Source organism: Herpailurus yagouaroundi, unplaced genomic scaffold, assembly GCF_014898765.1.
Source record: "Herpailurus yagouaroundi ecotype Mexico unplaced genomic scaffold, PumYag 28, whole genome shotgun sequence".
Taxonomy (NCBI): Eukaryota; Metazoa; Chordata; class Mammalia; order Carnivora; family Felidae; genus Herpailurus; species Herpailurus yagouaroundi.
In genome coordinates, this window is record NW_024412376.1 from 136,206,382 (window position 1) to 136,227,493 (window position 21,112).

The window sequence follows — 21,112 nt, forward strand, 5'->3', positions numbered from 1 at the left end:
TTTAATGGACTTTTTACAGTACAGTACTATAATTATATTTTCTCTTCCTTGTGACTTTCTTGATGTTTTCTTTTTTATAGTATATTTTATTGTGAGAATACAGTATTTAATACATGTAACATCCAAAATGTATGTTAATTATTTATGTTATCGGTAAGGCTTCTGGTCAACAGGAGGCCATTTTGAAGTTATTAAGGTAAGTTGAGGTTATTGAGGTAATTAAGTTTTGGGGTTGTTAAAAGTTATACACAGATTTGTGACTACACAGGGGGTCAGCACCCCTAACCCCCATGTTGTTCAAGGGTCAACAGTATAGCCTTTAGTTACAGGCTGTTAAGGACAAAGACATGGATTTGTTTGTTTGCAAAGGAAACTCCGAGCCAACTTTATTTGTAACTGGTTATTGAATAGGAGTTTTCTGGTTGTCTTAGTTTTAGCAAATGCCTCAAAGCTGACAAAAGGTAATAAATGCCACCACATTTTAAGTGGAGATACTAGACATAGCCAGGCTGGATGTATTAAAGAATAGCAGAAAGAGCCTTGTAACTACCAACACATACCACCTATCTCCAGAATAGATTCAAAAGGGTGGTTAGATATCATTAAGTAGAGGTTCTAGACCTATGGGGAAATTGCTTTGGATTTCTTCCAAAGGTAAATGAGAGGGTCTCTAAGCATAATATAAAAGTATCCTGGCATCCCACTCTCAGCCTGCAGCTTGTAGAATAACAAGAGTACACAAATTCAGTGCATGATGTGAGAGCTCTTGGAAGAGCCTGATGAGTGTCCCTGGGAGTTTTGTGGCAGGGGTGGGGATTGTGCACATAAAGATTGGTAAATAATGTTTTGAAAATATAGGTGCTTGATAAATTTTGTTGAAATGAATGGATGAGTGCTACCCACCTAGAGAATTCAGTAGGTGAGAGGTTGATGTGGATAGCCCAAAATGGGAAAATGAGGAGAGAAGAGAAGCAGTGATTGCAACCTGACTTCCATTTTTTGTCATGGCAAAGTCTGTGAATTTCTTTTAGACCATGTTGACTATGGGAAGGGTAGGTGGGCTTGAGTTGTCATGATGGGACTTCAGCTACCAGGGCAACCTGTTTGCAAAGGGACTATAGTAATAGAAGCCATGGGGTTAGGCGGAAGAGATGTATGGGGGGAATTGCTGCAAGCGATCAGCCAGAGAATATGCCCCCTGCATCAAGGAACTGTGCAATGGGGTATCCACCTGAGACCTCTGAATAACCAACAGATACATCCTGTGAAAGAGACAACAGTTGGACTCTGCCATAATAAGAGCCGACATGATGGCTTGTCTGCCTTACCCAATAGTTAAATGCAGGGATATTTGCTCCTCTTTGTCTAAAATACTCTTCCCTTGAAGTGGTCTGGGCACATCTAGAATATAAAGAAAGCAGAGAAGATGGTGGAAGAAAAAAGAAACTGACCACACTTATTCCCTGATTCACTGCAAGAAAGACCTGAGATGGAGCCAAGCAAAATTTTAAATTAGGTGTGAGAATGATAATACTTGGACTGTCCTGGACATTTTAATGCCTGAAATAGAGGTGCAATTATTATAATATGACTTGTCAATAAAATCTATGGCATCTGCCCAAGATTCAGGGTAGATTCTGAATAGATCCTGATAGAGAAAGATTCCACAAAACCTGGTTGTAAGGCAGTGGTTAGAGAAAAAAATAAAGTCCTTTCCTTCTGGAGTTGGCTCATTCAATAATAACTGAGTTTATTTAATAATAAACCAGTTTCATAATTAATAGTTGTAAAGAAATAAGCTTTAAGGGAATTTTATTAGAGTCATCTTTTATTGGCATTAGCCCTCCTCTGCCTTTCAAGAGAGCACTTAATTCTCCTTCACAGGACCTCTCTCAAGTTGTAAGTTTTCCTTTGCCTCTGTTGGACTGTTTTCTAAACCAATAAAACAAAACAAAACAGCAAACAACAAACTATATCACGCATTTATGAATAGCTCTGAATGGCCACAAGCATAAAATGCTTTTGAAATCCTCATTTTTATCTTAGAACTCCATGCAAATAGAATGTCCCCTTCCTTCATATTTGTGTGATGCCTTTCCATGCTCCAAATCTACTGCCACAAGTTGAGAAGTTTGCCTTAATATATTTTTAGTTATTAACGCCATGATGAGAATAAAAACTAAGCACGTCAATAAGGTGACAGGTTCAAAGGAATGGGACATGGCAAAGATGATTAGGGATTGCTTCTGGCTTCAGAGGTTTTGGGCAAGCCGTGTTCAGCATAAAGGCCCTCAGCCTGTGGCGGGGATGGCCCTTCAAAGGGAAGGCACAGTGGGCACAAAGTTGGAATTGAAAGGGAGCCGTGAGCAAAGAAAGCATCCAACTGGCAGCCTTACTGGATGTGTTAGGTTTCCACGGCTGCCATAACCAATTACCACAAAGCTTAGAACACCAGAAGTTGATCTCTCACAATTTCGGAAGCCAGAAGTCCAAAATCAAGGTGTCAGCAGGCTTACTTCCTTCTGGAGGCTCTAAGGGAGAAATGTGACGTGCCTTTCTCCCAGTGTCTGGTGGTTGCTGGCAATCCTGGCCATTGCTTGGCTCGTGGATGTATCACCCCAGTCCCTGCCTCTATCTTCGCATGGCCTTCTCCTGTCTTCTTTTCCGTCTCTTATAGGGATACTCTCATTGGATTTAGGGCCCTTCTTAATCTAGTATGATCTTGTCTTAACTTCTCACTGTACCTGCAAAGACCCTGTTTCAAAACAAGGCCACATTCTGAGGTTTCAAGTGCACAGGAATTTTTTTTGGAAGGGGGCATTATTCAACCCACCACCCTGGGGAAGACACAACTGTCTCTGGTGGCTTGGAGACTCAACTGGGTGTGGCAGTAGAATAAGTAAATGCTATCTTGGAGAGAGGGAAAAATATGAAAGAAGCAGCTTGGGAAGTCCCGAGGTGCAAACAAGAGATAGTGGTAAAGAGATTGCAATGGATGGGTGGGGGAGAATGGGAAAGAGATGGTGGGTGACTGGAATATACATGGGCTAGAGTCTGGGTTTTAATGAGAGTGAAAACACAAAAAACAATGCTGAGAAAGGAGGAAGTCAGTTTCTGTCTAGATTTCTTGAGAGTGATTTGATTAGAAAAGAATGAGAATAAATCACAAAGAGACCTGGAGGGATTTCTAAGGCCATAGGGACTTTCTAGAGGTTTTTAGTTATGGTAAGTTTATAAGGAATCTCAACAGAGCCAAGCGTAAATATGAAGTAGTTTTTATTTTTCCCCACTCAGTTAACTGAATTCTAAAGTTCTCCTCTTCTCATCCCTTAGTGATATCTCAAGCAGATTTCATATCTCTCTAGCCCTTTGACGTATTAAAAGTGCAATTTGGGGCAACAAGAAGGCTCTGTCGGTTAAGCGTCCCACTTCGGCTCTTGTCATGATCTCACAGTTTATGGCTTCAAGCCCCACGTTGGGCTCTGTGATGACAGTTCAGAGCCTGGAGCCTTCTTTGGATCCTGTGTCTCCCTCTTTCTCTGTTCCTCCCCTGCTCGTGCACTGTCTCTTCTGGACCTGATGTAGAGACCAGGAATGAGGGGTTGGAAGGCAGATGTCCTTTTCTATAATTGTGTTGGTTAAGGTACAGAACAAGGAGACCTCAAACTCAAGGGCTTAAATAAGATAGAAGTTTCTTTCTTTCTTAAATGTAGGACAAATATAGTCAGGAGGTCTAGGATAGGTAGCTGTGTCTACTCCACAAAGTCATTCAAGAGCTCAGACTGGCCAGTTGGCTCTGTTTTCCATAGCTCTTGCCTCCATTCTTTTTACATGGAGTCACCGGGATGAATGAAGTCCTCCTGTGCTTTCTCTGAGTATGTGGACCAAGGGAAGGTGAGTGGAGATGTACCCCTTCTCCCAGGTACATGGTCACAGGTCTCTAATTACCTGTTGGCAAGGGTTACTCCAACAGAAACCTCCATGAGAGTAGATACCGGGTCCTCTGTTTAGTTACACTCCTAAACTCCCTGGGAGCTTCCTCAGAGAGGGACAACCCTTGGGTGAGGGGAGGGGTGTCCTGCACATTTGTGTATCAAAGCCAGCATTCACCTGAGGAAACAAATGCCTAGTCTCTCTGTCCAGTCTCCATAAATGATTCTACTGGCATAGCCCCTTTACTTGGCTTGAAAAGGAGAGAGGATGTTACTTCTCCCCTGAGGAGAAGAGGGTGCAGCCTAAGATCATAAACCCTGGTATCCCAGTGCTGCTGACTTGCTGCCATCCCCAGCACTCTCAGGTGGCTGGGAAGTATGAGAGTGAGGCAGTGGTGGGGAGGGCCATTGTCTGGTTCAGCTGCTTTTTAGAATGCCCTGGTGGAAGTCCTTGGCCTTTGGCAGCTCTCTTAAGAACAAGGGGTATATAACACTTTCTTGTCTTTGGTTTTGGATCCAAATCGTAGGGAAAGTTCCAGTCAATACCCTGTTATGTAATCAGTAGAACCAATAGATGGGAAGGGAAATTGAAATTGTTGGTGGGCTACTGAATTACATAGAAGATGAGCAACTTAAAATTCTATCCTAAATTTGGATTAAATAATCATAAAAAAGACATATCACTCATAGTAGTAGAAGAACAAGCAGAGAATAATAGCATGGATTTATGTCCATTGACTAAGAAAGTCCACTTAATGGATATATCCTAAAGAAATAATTGTTCAGACACATCCTAAGGAAATGCATGAAGAGGCTGCTTATGGCAGAATTGTTTATAATAGCAAAAATTGAAAACAACTTAAATACCTAACATCAGAAGATTGGTTAAATACATTGTTAATTAAAATATGCATTGTAGGGGCGCCTGGGTGGCTCAGTCGGTTAAGCGTCCGACTTCGGCTCAGGTCACGATCTCGCGGTCAGTGAGTTCGAGCCCCGCGCCGGGCTCTGGGCTGATGGCTTGGAGCCTGCTTCCGATTCTGTGTCTCCCTCTCTCTCTGCCCCTCCCCCGTTCATGCTCTGTCTCTCTCTGTCCCAAAAATAAATAAACGTTAAAAAAAAATATGCATTGTAAATAAAATGGAATGTTATTTAGCCAATACTAAAATTGTAGATGATGAGGAGAACAGAGGCAAAATAAATGTGGATAAAATTAAATTTCCTCACAACTTGCAGCCCGTTGACAAATATTGAGACAGGCAGAACATGACACTCAAGGAATTCACAACTGCTCTAACTTTAATGCTTTGCTAGAAGCCAAACACCTTAGCTTGACAATAGCCTGATCTCCAGGATCCTGTAAATCTTCTTTAACATATGAAAATCCTTTTGGAAATTTCTTTGTCTTTATCCCCCTAACTTAAAACTATATAATCAATCTTTCCTCACAATCACAGCGCAGCTCTTTCTGTCTACAGGTCCTGTCCCTGTGCTTTGATAAAAACACCTTTTGCAGCAAAAGTGTCTCAAGAATTCTTTCTTGACCATTCACTCCTGGCCCACATTACATCATAGATAGATATTTACTGACATGAAAAGATATTTATAATGTGTTATAAATTAAGAAGAGCAGATAACAAAACAGCATACAGTCTAATGCTATCAGTGTGTGTGTGTGTATGTGTGTGTGTGTGTGTGTGTGTGTGTACAAATTTTCTGAACAGCAATTTGGCAGCAGGCATTAAGAGACTAAATCATGTTCATTTACATTAAAAAAGTTTGCATGGTTACTACAAAAATGATATTGGCTTATCTGTATACAGTGAGATTACCATTGATTTATTTGTTTCCTTTTTATTGATTTATATTTTTTGATTCTATTCAGTTAACATATATTCCTTGGGTAATAAAAAAAGTAAAATAACGAAGAAACTTTTCTTGAGAACACATACACATATATTTGCTTGACCTTGTCATAGAGAAGAACTTTCTAAACCTAAAAGCAATGTAACAGTAGTCTGCTGGAACTTGTCTGTATAGATTGTGAGAGCTTCCTGTTAAACATTCAGGAATTTTGCAATCATGTCAGTTGGCAGCTAGAAATCAACCATAGTGGAAATATTTATACTGCAGGTATTGGCAAATGCTACCAATCAGGCTTTTTGGGGGAGTGGTGGTGGTGGTGAGTAAACTGGTTTACCAGCACACAACTGAATGACAGTGCTAGCAAAGAGAAAGTCAGTTTTCTTGTTTAGATAAAAATATATGCATTTATTGGTTCAAAAGATCATGAAATGAAAAGTAAACAATGGGGGAAGTTGTTTGCAAAAAGTCTGACAGTGTCAGTGACATAAAATAGAATGCATAGTTAAATAGTAAAAACATAACCCTGCTAGAGAAATAGGCAAATGACATGAACAGGTAATTCACTAAAAGATACAAATTGCCAATAAACGTGAATAACTATCTGAGACATTTATAATAAAAGAAAATAAAAATGAAACATAGATATCACTCTTCATGTATGAAATTGTCTCCAAAATGCTACTTTTGTGGAGAATGTGGAGAGTGAGTATTCTGACCCAGATTGGCACAAACTTAATGGAGAGCACTTGGCAGTTATGTGTCAAGAACATAAGCTTGTCCTTGCCCTTTAACCTGTTAATTCCTTTCAAAAATATATCCTAGACAACAGTAGAAAACTCCAACCAAGATTGTGTACAAAGTGCTTGTTGACATTTTATGAAACTGAAAGAGGGAACCTCCTACCAGGTAAATAGCTAGAGACAAGAATGGCCTTGGCCTACGATTTACTCAGGTAACAGTTTCAAAAATTTGGCTGGAAAACTTTCAGTAATTAAGGGAGAATTAATGAAAAGGCAGATGTCCAGGTGATGCCATTTTTTATTCCTAGCCAGCTTGATAGGACACAATTTGAGCTCTAGGATCAGGTGGGTAGGAGGAATGGTGGTGTGGGGGAGAGTAGGGAGGGAGGGAAGGAAGCAGAGGCACTCCCCCCCCCCCCCAAACTAAGGCACTGTGGTCATAGCATTGTTCTTGTCTTTACTGATTAAGAAACCATACTCTATACCCCTTCCTGATAAAAGCACTCAACAAACAAGGACTAGATGGGAACTTTCTCAGCCTGGTGAAAAGCATCAGTGAAACATTCCCAGCTAGCATCATACTTAATGGTGCAATACTCCACGCTTTGCCCCCTAACATAAGGAACAAGATGAGGAGGTCTGGTCTCATCACCTCTATTCGACATTGTCCTGGAAATGCTAGCCATGACAATAAGGCAAGCACGTGTTATAAAAAAGCATGCATATTGGAAAGAAAGAAGATGACATTTTGCAGATGAAATGATCTTGTTTGTAGAAAATATTTAGGAATCCACTAAAAAACTAATTAATACTAATAAACAAGTGTAGCAAGGTTGCAGAGAAGATATACATACAGCCAATCTACACATGAAAAAAAGCTCAACATCATTAGGCATCAGGGAATTGCAAATTAAAACCATAACGAAATACCACTTCATGCCCACTAAGAAGGCTATAGTAAAAGTCAGACAACCACTAGTGTTAGCAAGGATGTGGAGAAATTGGAAGACTTTCACACTGCTGGTGGTAATGTAGAATGGTGCAGCTGCTTTGGAAACAGCCTAGAACTTTTCAAAAGGCTAAACATAGCTACCAAATGATGCAGCAATTCCACACCTAAGTACATACCCAAGAGAAAATGTGTCCATAGAAAAACCTGTACCCAAATGTTCACAGCAGCATTATTCATAAAAGCTGTTAAGTGTAAGCAACTCAATTGTCCATCATCTGTCAAGTAGATAAATAAAATGTGGTATATCCATACAATGGAAAATTATTTAGCAATAAAAAATGAAACACTGATAGCAGCCTAATATGGATAAATCTTGAAAACACCAAGCTAAGTGAAGAGACCAATTACAAAGGAGCCCATATTGTAGATTCCATTTACATGAAATGTCCAGAATGGGCAAATCTATAGGGATTAGTACAATGTGTAGTGGCTTTCTAAAGTTGGAGCACATGCAGGTGTGGCTGGTGACAGCTAAGGCGTATGGTGTTTCTCTTTAAGGTGATGAAATATTCTAAATGGATTGTGGTAACAGTTGCATAATTCTGTGAATATATTTAAAACCATTGAATTGTGTACTTTAAGTGGGTAAACTTTTTTATGGTATGTGAGTTCTATCTCAATAAAGCTTTTGTTTAAAAAAGAAGAAAAAAAACAACTATAGGTCATATCTTAGAGGCAGGATATTTACAATGCCCTAGATCCAAAGAGAATGCCTGGATATGGAATTAGGGATGGGCAGAAACTGCTATTGAGAGAAGGTGAGGAGAGGCCTGGAGTGTAAGATATGGGAGCTCTATTTGAAGTTAGTTCTCTGGGCTGCTATTAACTGGGCTTAGGTTTGTGCTTATTTGCATGGCTGTGATGACACTCCATCTAGACCTGGGCTTTCCAATATCTCCAGCCCACTGAGCACCTGAAGTGCGGGTAGTCCAAATAGGATGTGCTGTAGGTATAAAACACACACTGGACGGGGCGCCTGGGTGGCGCAGTCAGTTAAGCGTCCGACTTCAGCCAGGTCACGATCTCGCGGTCCGTGAGTTCGAGCCCCGCGTCGGATTCTGGGCTGATGGCTCAGAGCCTGGAGCCTGTTTCCGATTCTGTGTCTCCCTCTCTCTCTCTGCCCCTCCCCTGTTCATGCTCTGTCTCTCTCTGTCCCAAAAATAAATAAACGTTGAAAAAAAAAATTAAAAAAAAAACACACTGGATTCTGAAGACTTAGAATAAAGCACATATAAAATATCTCATTAATAATGTTTGATATTGATTACCTGTGGAAATAATATTTTGTAGCTATTAAAGTAAAATGTTAAACATTTTACAAAGAGGGGTGCCTGGGTGGCTCAATCGGTTAAGCATCAGACTTTGGATCAGGTCACGATCTCATGGTTCGTGGGTTCAAGCCCCACATCAGGCTCTGTGCTGACAGCTCAGAGCCTGGAGCCTGCTTGGGATTCTGTCTCTCTCTCTCTCTCTCTCTCTGCCTTTCCCCTGCTCATGCTCTGCCTCTCTCTCTCTCTCTCTCTCTCTCTCTCTCAAAAATAAATAAATAAATAAATAATAAACATTTAAAAAAATTTTTTACAAAGAAATTATATTCCTGAGAATTAAAGTTTTCTTTAGGACACATGGATCAATGCATGGGTGTACATGATTACAAGTGTGTGTTCGTCCAATGGCAATAGGGAGGAAAGAAGGAGGTGGGTGGGCAATCAGAGTGGTGGGAGGAAATTTGAAGGGAATCACAGGACTTCAGAGTGCTCACAGGCTTTGCTTCCTGCCCTGTGGGCTTTCCTCTCCAGACCTGGTTCAAAGTCAAATACGTCTGGGAGCTGAATTCTTACTCAGAAACCACCCTCGTCTCCAGTGAAGGGTCTGAGGGAAGAAATGGTAAGAGTGGAGGAGGGGGAGGTTCATTCTTGCAGTTTCAGAAATATATTTATAGATACATTTCCCCTATTAAACAAAGTGTAGGGGCGTGGTAGGAGGAAACAGAGAGATACACAGAATATTAGAAGAACCCCAAGTTCTGAGTTAAGGGAAGTTGGCCTTGCTCACTGGGGAAAAAGAAGCTGATCACAGCAAAAAATTGTATCCAGTCTATGACTGCCCGTCGTACAATACTAGGCTGGGGACAAGTTCTGAGGCAGACAGCTGGCATTTCTTAACTTTATTTGCCCATTTGTGGTGGTTGCTGATGAGGTTTTGGGGTGATGGTGGGGGGTCCGAAGCTGACAACCAAGAACATTCTTGAAGACGTCTTTGGTGCAAAAAAGATGATTTTATTAAAGCATGGGGACAGGACCCATGGGCAGTAAGAGCTGCCCAGGGACCATGAGGAGAGACTGGTTATATGTTATGGAGTTGGGGGAGGTAAAGTCCAGGGGAAGTTTCCGGTGAGATTTTCATACGCTAAAGACTCCCAGGATACTGGAGGCCTAGCTATTGTCAAACTAAGGTTGTTTTCCCTCTAGCAAAGCATTAGTATTAAGACAATAGGGAGTCCCTGGAAAAAAAGCCTCAAGTATTTGTCTGGGCTGCAGGTTACAAGGAAATTTAATTTTTTCTGCCATTTCTTTCTGCCTTTGTTTCCCACATCAGTTGTTGCTTTTGTTATGTTAAAAGAATGGCACTATCAGAATGAATTCCTAGAGTGTGCAGACAACTAACCAGAAGGAGATGTCTTCGACTTTACTGTTAGATAGTATGTTTCTCACATGGAGTTTTAAAAAATAACTTAAGTTTATTTATTAAGAGAGAGAGAGAGAGAGAGAGAGGGAGAGGGGGGGGGGGAGAACAAGTGCGGGAGGGGCAGAGAGAGAGAGAGTCCCAAGCAAGCTCTGTGCTGTCAGCACAGAACTTGTCTCGGGGCTCCATCCCCTGGAACCGGGAGATCATAACCTGAGGTGAAATCAAGAGTCAGACGCTTAACTGACTGAGCCGCCCAGGTGCCCCTAAAAAATCACTTTTTGAACTAAGTTTGAAAATATCAATGGCAAAAAATTCAAGCACCAGACTGTCTCGGAAAACAAGTTTGTTAAAAACAAGGGACTAGTTAGCATCCATTCTCTATTAGCACATGAGTGATCTTCTCTCTCTAGGAGTTTTAGCAGAGTGCTGATCTTGACCCCTCCCTCTTTAATGGGGGACTGATCAAAACGCAAGAATAGAAGCAAAGCATCTGAGACACAGCCAGGTCTGCTCTTCCTTTCTCAGCCCAGCCGCCACAATATGCATTTTGAATTCAGCCAGTAATCATCTGTGGTTTATCAACAGCATGTTTTTCACTTCACACAGAAACAGCAGTCAGCTGTCTAGAATGAAAGAGCCACAGAAATTCTATTTTAACACAGGCCTATCAATTAACCCACCAGCCCCTATTCTACATATGAATAGGAGAAAATTGGTTTACACTTCCTGTGTAATTTCAGTGGGATTCAGTAGATGGCACAAAAGAGCTTTTCTTCCCACCCCCAACATTTAAATATAGTTGCTAGTGAAATAAATGTTCCAGGAAGTACTTAAATTTCCTACAGATTGCCAATGCGACCGACTGGCAGGTTTGTTGGTAAGCAGCAATATATATTTTTTTAATATCCTATAGAAAGAAAATAATGGTTTAACTAGTGATCAGACACAAAAATCTCAAAAGTCTCTGTGATTGAGAGACACTGTGGGTTTGGGGTGTTTTTCTAAGTGGGTTATTTCTGATGCGTACTTACTGTGGTTTGCACTAGTGTTTAATTATCAGCTGCTCATCCTAAGTCAGAGAAAGGGTTTTTTTGGCGTGTCTTTGTTTTTCTTTGGATGACACCTCATCGCATGCATGGCTGGCTCTCAGGAGACTTATGTGAGTTGGAGGATGAATATTCCAGTCGCAAACACCTCACGGTTTTCTTACAGAGCTTCTCTCTGTTGGTTTCAGATGGCATCGTTCTTCTTCCCATCCTTCCCCATTTCTCCCTTTGCAATGAGAATGCTGCGGAAAAGGGGGGTGTAGGTAAATTAGTCCTGGAGGTGGTGCTGTCCTATAACCCCTCTATGGACAGGTTTATTTTATTTCTCTGGGCTGTTCCACAAGATCTTCTTTTCTGTTTTCTCAAGCCACCGAAACCATTCTGGGTGCTACTAGTCAGATGGAATTGTAGATCTTGAAAATGTTTCCCAGGCTATACCCACTTTGATCAAAAGAGTCGAAAGTAACTGCATCTTGGGACATCTGGGTGGCTCAGTCCATTAAGCTTTTAACTATTGATTTCAGCTCAGGTCACGATCTCCTGGTTGGTCAGATGGAGCTCTGTGTTGGGCTTCAGGCTGTCAGTGCAGATTCTCTCTCTCTCTCTCAAAATAAGTAAACTTAAAAAAAAAAAAACAAAAAAAAAAGGAAGTTCATCTTTACAATAAAAAGGAAAAGTTTACAAAACCACTTAGGAAACAAAGCCAAAAAACTCTTGAACTGGTTCTGATCTTTTCAACTTAATAGCTAGTTGGCCTTGTGTAGAGAAGACTTGTAAATACTATTTGTGGTGCCGAACTTAATAGTGCCAGATTGATTGTATGGATTTTATCCATTCAATTTCCCCAAAGTCTCTAAAGATAATTCAAATGTATCAATGCATTGTCTCATATAAAGTGAGGCTAAATCTATCTTTTTTAAAATGTTTATTTTTATGGAATACTTGGGTGGCTCAGTCAGTTAAGCCTCTGACTTCGGCTCAGGTCATGATCTCATGGTTCATGGGTTCAAACCCCATCTTGGACTCTGCTGACAGCTCAGAACCTGAAGCCTGCTTCGGATTCTGTGTCTCACTTTATCTCCACCCCTTCCTGCTCGTGCTCTGTCTCTGTCTCTCAAAAGTAAATCAACACTAAAAAATGTTTTAATGTTTGTTTTTATTGGTGTATAGAAATGCCACAGATTTCTGCATATTGATTTTTATATCCTGTGACTTTCCTGAACTTCACGTATCAGTTCTAGCAATTTTGTGGTGGAGTCTGGGTTTTCCACATAGAGTATCATGTCATCTGCGAAGAGTGAAACTTTGACTTCTTTCTTGCTGATTTGAATGCCTTTTATTTCTTTTTGTTTTCTGATTGCTGAGGCTAGGACTCCTAGTACTATGTTAAACCACAGTGGTGAGAGTGAACATCCTTGTTCCTTAGGGGGAAAGCTCTGTTTTTCCCCTTTGAGGATGATATTAGGAGTGTGTCTTCCATATATGGCTTTTATGATCTTGAGGTATGCTCCTTCTATCCCTACTTTCTTGAGGGTTTTCATCAAGAAAAGATGCCGTATTTTGTCAAATGCTTTCTCTGCATCTACCGAGAGGAGGTTCTTGCTTGTCCTTTCTTTTATTGATGTGATGTATCACATTGATTGTTTTGCAGATATTGAACCAGTTCTGCATCCCAGGTATAAATCCCACTTGGTCGTGGTGAATAATTTTTTTAATGTATTGTTGGATCTTATTGGCTAGTATCTTGTTGAGAAATTTTGCATCCATGTTCATCAGGGAAATTGGTCTATAGTTCTCCTTTTTAATGGGGTCTTTGTCTGGTTTTAGAATCAAGGTAATGCTGGCCTTGTAGAATGAGTTTGGAAAATTTTTTTCCATTTCTATTTTTTGGAACAGTTTCAAAAGAGTAGGTGCTAACTCTTCTTTAAATGTTTGGCAGAATTCCCCTGGAAAGCCATCTGGTGCTGAACTGTGGTTTGTAGGGAGAATTTTGATTACTAATTCGATTTCTTTACTGGTTATGGGTCTGTTCAAATTTCTCTCTCTTCCTGTTTCAGTTTTGGTAGTTTACATGTTTCTAGGAATTTGTACGTTTCTTCCAGATTGCCCATTTTATTGGCATATAATTGTTCCTAATATTCACTTAATATTGTTTGTATTTCTGTTGTGTTGGTTGTGATCTCTCCTGTTTCAATCTTGATTTTATTTATTTGGGTCCTTTCCTTTTTCTTTTTAATCAAAGTAGCTAGTGGTTTATCAATTTTGTTAATTCTTTCAAAGAACCAGCTTCTGGTTTCACTGATCTATTCTACTGTTTTTTGTTATTGTTGTTTTGATAGTATTTATTTCTGCTCTAATCTTTATTATTTCCTGTCTCCTGCTGGTTTGGGGTTTTATTTGCTGTTCTTTTTCCTGCTTTTTAAGGTGTAAGTTTAGGATGTGTATCTCTGACCGTTCTTCCTTCTTTAGAAGGCCTGGATTGCTACATACTTCCCTCTTCTAACCACCTTTGCTGTGTCCCAGAGGTTTTGGGCTGTGGTGTTATCATTTTCATGGGCTTCCATGTACTTTCTAATTTCCTCTGTAACTTCTTGGTTAGCCCATTCAGTCTTTAGTAGGATGGTCTTTAGTCTCCAAGTATTTGTTGTCTTTCCACATTTTTTCTTGTGGTTGATTTCGAGTTTCATAGCATTGTGGTCTGAAAATATGCACAATATTATCTCCATCTTTTTGTACTTGTTGAGGGCTGATTTGTGTCCCAGTATGTGATCTGATCTGGAGAACGTTCCATGAATGTGTATTCTGCTGCTTTAGGATGAAACGTTCTGAATATATCTGATAAGTCCATCCAGTCCAGTGTGGCATTCAAGGCCATTGTTTCCTTGTTGATTTTCTGTTTAGATGATCTGCCCATTGTTGTAAGTGGGGTGTTGAAGTCCCCTACTATTATGGCATTGTTATCTATCAGTTTCTTTATGTTTGTGATTAATTGATTTGTATATTTGGGTGCTTTCACATTTGGAGCATAAATGTTTACAATTGTTAGATCTTCTTAGTGGATAGACTCCTTAATTATGATATAAGGCCTTCTTCATCTCTTGTTACAGTCTTTATTTTAATGTCTGGATTGTCTGATATAAGTGTGGCTACTCCAGCTTTCTTTTGGTGACCATTAGCATGATAGATGGTTCTCCATCCCCTTACTTTCAATCTGAAGGTTTCTTTGGTCTAAAATGGGTCTCTTGTAAACAGCATGTAGATGGATCTTGTTTTCTTATCCATTCTGTTACCCTGTGTCTTTTGATTGGAGCATCCGGTCCATTGACGTTTAGAGTGAGTGCTGAAAGATATGAATTTATTGCCATTATGTTCCCTGTAGAGTTGGAGTTTCTAGTGGTGTTCTCTGATCCTTTCTAGTCTTTGTTGCTTTGGTCTTTTTTTTTTTTTAATCTTTTCTTCCCTTAGAGAGTCCCCCTTAAAATTTCTTACAGGGCTGGTTTAGTAGTCACAAACCACTTTAATTTTTGTTTGTCTGGGAAACTTTTTATCTCTCCTTCTATTTTGAATGACAGTCTTGCTGGATAAAGAATTCTTGGCTGTATATTTTACCAATTCTGCACTTTGAATATATCCTGCCACTCATTTCTGGCTTGCCAAGTTTCTGTGGATAGGTCTGCTGTGAACCTGGTCTGTCTTCCCTTGTAGGTTAAGGACTCTTTTTCCCTTTCTGCTTTCATGATTCTTTCTTGGCCTGAGTCTTTTGTGAATTTGGCTATGATACGCCTTGTTGATGGACAGTTTTTGTTGAACCAGTCCTCTGTGCTTTCTGGATTTTAATGTCTGTGTCTTTCCCCAGGTTAGGAAAGGTTTCCACTATGATTTGCTCACATAACCGTTCTACCCCTTTTTCTCTCTCTTCATCTTCTGGGACCCCTCTGATTCTGATGTAGTTCCTTTTTAACGAGTCACTGATTTCTCTAATTCTTAAATTGTGCTCTTTTGCCTTAGTCTCCCTCTTTTTTCTGCTTCATTGTTCTCCATAAGTTTTTCCTCTCTATTGCTGATTCGCTGCTCTGCCTCATTCATCCTTGCTGCTGTGGCATCCATCAAGATTGCAGCTCGGTTATAGCATTTTTTATTTCGTTCTGACTAGCTTTTATCTCCGCAGAAAGGGATTCTAATCTGTTTTCAATCCCAGCTGGTATTCTTATTATCATGATTCTAAATTCTGGTTCAGACATCTTGCTTGTATCTGTGTTGATTAAGTCCCTGGCTGTCCTTTCTTCCTGTTCTTTCTTTTGGGGTGAATCCCTTCATTTTGTAATTTTGAAGGAAGAAAAGAAATTAATAAGGTAAAAAAGATTAAAATTAAAAAATTAAGGACAACACAAAAAAATCAAATAAAGGATACTAAATCCTAGGTGTGTCCTGATTTGGTTGTTGAAAGGAGCTTGATAGGTTAGAGGAAAAAAAGGGAAAGAAAAGAAAAGAAAAGAAAAGAGGAAAATGCTTGTAAATTTAAAAAAAATGAATACAATTAAATTGAGTAAAATGAAATAATGGAAGTAAAAAAATTTGAAAATTTTACAAAAAAGTAAAAAGATATAGTAGAAAAAATTAAAGAAAAATATTTTAATAGAATGGAAACTAAAAATAATTTTTTTCTCTTTTTGTATTCAAGAATAAGAAAAGAAAAAAAAATTGGATAGATGGACCAGCAAAAAGACTGAAGTATGATTGAAATTACATCAGTTTCCCCTGGAAGTCGAACTATGAAGCACTTTATAATCTGTAAACTAAGCAGGTGGAGAGACTTGTGTCGTTCTTGAAGAGTGAGGTTGGCCAAGTTGGGCAGAGCTCAGTGTAATGGCTCCATTTTCCACTAGAAGGCACTGCATAGTTTACTGGGATGGATTGTTGTGGCACTTGTAGGTGTGTATACACATGCACAGGAGGGGTGAAGATGGCATCACCCAGCTGCCCAGTCTCTAGTATCAGAACTCTGTACTTATAGTTTGTCTCTGTACTCTTTCCGACCAGCAGTTGCACACCCTTCCTTTGTCTCCAGCTTTCCCCTCCCTGTTTTTATATTATTCTTGCGTCCTTTCCCTTATGTTCATCTGTTTTGTATTTTAAATTCCACATATAAGTGAAATCCTATATTTGTCTTTCTTTGACTTATTTCACTTGCCATAATACAATCTAGTTCCATCCATGCTGTTGCAAATGGCAAGACTTCATTATTTTTCATTGACAAGTAAAATTCCACTGAATATATATGCCACACCTTCTTTATCCATTCATCAGCTGATGGACATTTGACCTCTTTCCATAATTTGGCTATTTTCGATAGTGCTGCTATAAACATGGGGGTGCAGGTGCCCCTTCAAATCAGCATTTTTGTATCCTTTGAATGAATACCTATTAGTGCAATTGTTGGGTCATAGAGTAGTTCTATTTTTTTTTGAGGAACCTCCATACTGTTTTCTAGAGAGTGGCTGCACCAGTTTGAATTCCCACCAGCGGTGCAAAAGGGTTCATCTTTCTCTGTATCCTCACCAACATCTGTTGTTGCCTGAGTTGTTAATTTTAGCCATTCTGACAGGTGTGAGGTGGTATCTCATTGTGGTTTTGATTTTCATTTCCCTGATAATAAGTGATGTTGAGCATTTTTCATGTGTCTTTTAGCCACCTAGAGGTCTTCTTTAGAAGAAGAGAAGAAAAGAAAATCTTTTGCCCATTTCTTCACTGGATTATTTGGGTTTTTTGGGGGGGGGTGTTGATTTTGATAAGTTTTTTATCGATTTTGGATACTAACCCTTTACCTAATATGTCATTTGCAAATATCTTCTCCCATTCTGTCGGTTGCCTTTTAGTATTGCTGATTGTTTCCTTCGCTGTGCAGAAGCTTTTTATCTTGATGAGGTCCCAATGTTTCATTTTGCTTTTGTTTCCTATACCTCCAGAGACACATCAAGTAAGAAGTTATGGGACTGAGGTCAAAGAGGTTGTTGCCTGTTTTCTCCTCTAGGATTTGGATGGCTTCCTGTCTTACGTTTAGGGATTTCATCCATTTTGAGTTTATTTTTGTGTATGGTGTAAGAAAGTGGTCCAGTTTTCCCAACACTATTTGCTGAAGAGACTTTTCTTTTCTATTGGATATTTTTTCCTGCTTTGTCAAAGATTAGTTGGTCATAGGTTTGTGGGTCTATTTCTGGGTTCTGGAAAACTATTCTGGGTTCTTGATCTATGTGTCTATTTTTGTGCCAGTACCAGACTGTCTTGATGATTACAGCTTTGAAATACAGCTTGAAGTCTGGAATTGTGATGCCTCCAACTTTGGTTATCTTTTTCAGGATTGATTTGGCTATTTGGGGTCTATTGTGGATCCATACAAATTCTAGTATTGTTTGTTTGAGCTCTGTGAAAAATGCTATTGGTATTTTGATAGGAATTGCATTAAATGTGTACACTGTTTTGGGTAGTATAGACATTTTAACAATATTTATTCTTCCAATCCACGAGCGTGGAATGTTTTTCCATTTTTTGTGTCTTCTTTAATATCTTTCATAAGCTTTCTATAGTTTTCAGTGTATAGATTTTTCACCTCTTTGGTTAGGCTTATTCCTAGGTATTTTATGTTTTTTGGTGCAACAAAAACATGGGATCGATTCCTTGATTTCTCTTTCTGCTGCTTCCTTATTGGTGTACAGAAATGCAACTGAGGGGCACCTGGGTGGCTCAGTCAAATAAGCATCTGATTTCAGTTCAGGTCATGATCTTGCAGTTCATGTGTTCAAGCTCCGTGTTGGGCTCTGTGCTGAGAGCTCAGAGCCTGGAGTCTCCTTTGGATTCTGTGTCTCCCTCTCTCTCTGCCCCTCCCCTGCTCATGCTCTGTCTCTCTAGCTCTCTTAAAAATAAATAAAACATTTAAAATTTTTTTTATAAAACCACACTAAAAAAATGCAACCGATTTCTGTAATTGATTTTATATTCTGCAACTTTCCTGAGTTACATATTAGTTCTAGCAGGACTTGATAGAGTCTTCTGGGTTTTCCACATAGCGTATCATGTCATCTGCAAAGAGTGAAACTTTGAATTCCTTCTTGCCAATTTGGATGCCTTTTATTTTTTTGCATTGTCCAATTTCTGAGGCTAGGACTTCTGGTACTATGTTGACTAACAGTAGTGAGAGTGGACATCCTTGTCGTGTTCCTGACCTTAGGGGGAAAGCTCTCAGTTTTTCCCCATTGAGGATGATATTAGGGGTGTGTCTTTTGTATATGGCTTTTATGATCTTGATGTATGATCTCTCTATCCCTACTTTCTTGAGGGTTTTTATCAAGAAAGGATGCTGTATTTTGTCAAATGCTTTCTCTGCATCTCTTGAGAGGATCATGTGATTCTTATCCTCTCTTTTATTAATGTGATATATCACATTGACTGATTTGCAGATATTGAGCCAGCCCTGCAGCCCAGGAATAAATCCCACTTGATCGTGGTGAATATTTCTTTTAATGAATTGTTGGATCCAGTTTGCTAGTATCTTGTTGAGAATTTTTGCATCTATGTTCATCAGAGAAATTGGTCTATAATTCTCCTTTACTGGAGTCTTTGGTTTTGGAATCAAGGTAGTGCTGGCCTCAAAGAATGAGTTTGGAAGTTTTCTTTCCATTTCTGTTTTTTGGAACAGCTTCAAGAGAATAGGTGTTTACTCTTCTTTATATGTTTGGTGGAATTCCCCTGGAACGCCATCTGGCACTGGACTCTTGTTTGTTTGGAAATTTTTGATTACTGATTGAATTTCTTTACTCGTTATGGGGTCTGTTCAAATTTTCTACGTCTTCTTGTTTCAGTTTTGGTAGTTTACATGTTTCTAGGAATTTGTCCATTTCTTCCAGATTGCCCAATTTGTTGGCCTATAATTGTTCATAATATTCTCTTATTATTTTTTGTATTTCTGAGGTATTGGTTGTGATCTCTCCTCTTTCATTTGTGATTTTATTTATTGGGGCCCTTTCCTTTTTCTTTTTGATCAGTCAGGCTAGGCATTTACCAATTTTGTTAATTCTTTCAAAGAACCAGCTCCTGGATTTGTTGACCTGTTCTACTGCTTTTTTAAAAATTTTGATATCATTGATCTCTCCTCTAATCTTTATCATTTCCCTTCTTCTTCTGGTTTTGGGTATTATTTGCTGTTCTTTTTCTGGCTCTTTAAGGTATAAGATTAGGTTATGTATTTGAGACTTTCTTCCTTCTTTAGGAAGTCCTGGATTGCTGTATACTTCCCTCATATGACTGCCTTTGTTGCATCCTAAACGATTGGGGCTGTTGTGTTTTCATTTTTATTGGCTTTCACGTACTTTTTAATTTCCTCTTTAATTTCTTGGTTAACCCATTCATTCTTTAGTAGGTTGTTCTTCAATCTCCAAGTATTCATGGTCTTTCCATTTTTTCTTGTGATTCATTTCAAGTTGCATAGTATTGTGGCCTGAAAATATGCAAGGTATGATCTCGATCTTTTTTACTTGTTGAGGGCTGATCTGTGTCCCAGTATGTGATCTATTCTGGAGAATATTCCATGTGCATTTGAGAAGAATGTGTATTCTGCTGCTGTAGGATAAAATGTTCTGACTGTATCTGTTAAGTCTATCCAGTCAAGTGTATCATTCAAAGCCCTTCTTTCCTTCTTGATTTTCTGCTTAGATGATCTGTCCATTGCTGTATGTGGGGTGTTGAATTCCCTACTATTATGGTATTGTTATCAATGAGTGTCTTTATGTTTGTGATTAATTGATTTATATATTTGGGTGCTTCATGTTGGGGACATAAATTGTTACAATTGTTAGATCTTGGTGGATAGACCCCTTAATTATGATATAATACCCTTATTCATCTCTTGTTACAGTCTTTATTTTAAAATCTAGATCGTCTGATATAAGTATGGCTGCTCCAGCTTTCTTTTAATGACCATTAGCATGATAAGACTGTTCTCCATCCCCTTCCTTTCAATCTGCAGGTGTCTCTAGGTCTAAAATGGGTCTCTTATAAGCAGCATATAGATGGGTCTTGTTTTCTTATCCATTCTGATACCCTATGTCTTTTGACTGGAGCATTTAGTTTATTGACATTTAGAGTGAGTACTTAAGATATGAATTTAGTGCCAGTGTGTTGCCTGTAGAATTGGTGTTTCTGGTGATGTTCTCTGGTCCTTTCTAGTCTTTGTTGCTTTTGTTTTTTTGTTTGTTTGTTTTGTTTTGTTTCATCTTTTCTCTATTCAAGGAGTCCCCCTTAAAAATTTTTGCAGGGTTGGTTTAGTGGTCATGAAATTCTGTAGTTTTTGTTTGTCTGGGAAACTCTTTATCTCTCTTTGTATTTTGTTTGCTTTTTTTTTTTAATTTTTTTTAACGTTTATTTATTTTTGAGACAGAGAGAGACAGAGCATGAACAGGGGAGGAGCAGAGAGAGAGGGAGACACAGAATCTGAAACAGGCTCCAGGCTCTGAGCTGTCAGCACAGAGCCCAACGCGGGGCTCAAACTCACGGACCATGAGATCATGACCTGAGCCGAAGTCAGACGCTTAACCGACCAAGCCACCCAGGCGCCCCTCTCTTTGTATTTTGAATGACAGTCTTGCTGGATAAAGAATTCTTGGCTGCATATTTTTCCTCTTCAGTATATTGAATATATCCTGCCACTCCTTTCTGGCCTGCTAAGTTTCTGTGTATAGGTCTACTGTGAACCAGATATGTCTTCTCTTATAGGTTAAGTACTTTTTTCCCTTGCTGCTTTCATAATTCTTTCTTTGTCTGTGTATTTTGTGTATT

The 21,112-nt window shown here is 39.2% G+C and overlaps 1 protein-coding gene across 3 annotated transcripts in view; it reads left to right on the forward strand.

Annotated features, from left to right (window-relative positions):
- Positions 1-21,112, forward strand: part of TLR1 (toll like receptor 1) — a 47,388-nt gene that overhangs the window by 18,899 nt on the left and 7,377 nt on the right. The window contains exon 1 of one of the 3 annotated variants that reach the window (XM_040485744.1): positions 11,042-11,115. The exons of 1 other annotated variant lie outside the window; for it this stretch is intronic. The gene's annotated coding sequence lies outside the window, so the exon portion shown is untranslated. Of the gene's footprint in view, positions 1-11,041; positions 11,116-16,084; positions 16,217-21,112 lie in introns of those variants that run through there. One more of the 3 variants, XM_040485763.1, reaches the window with a different exon arrangement.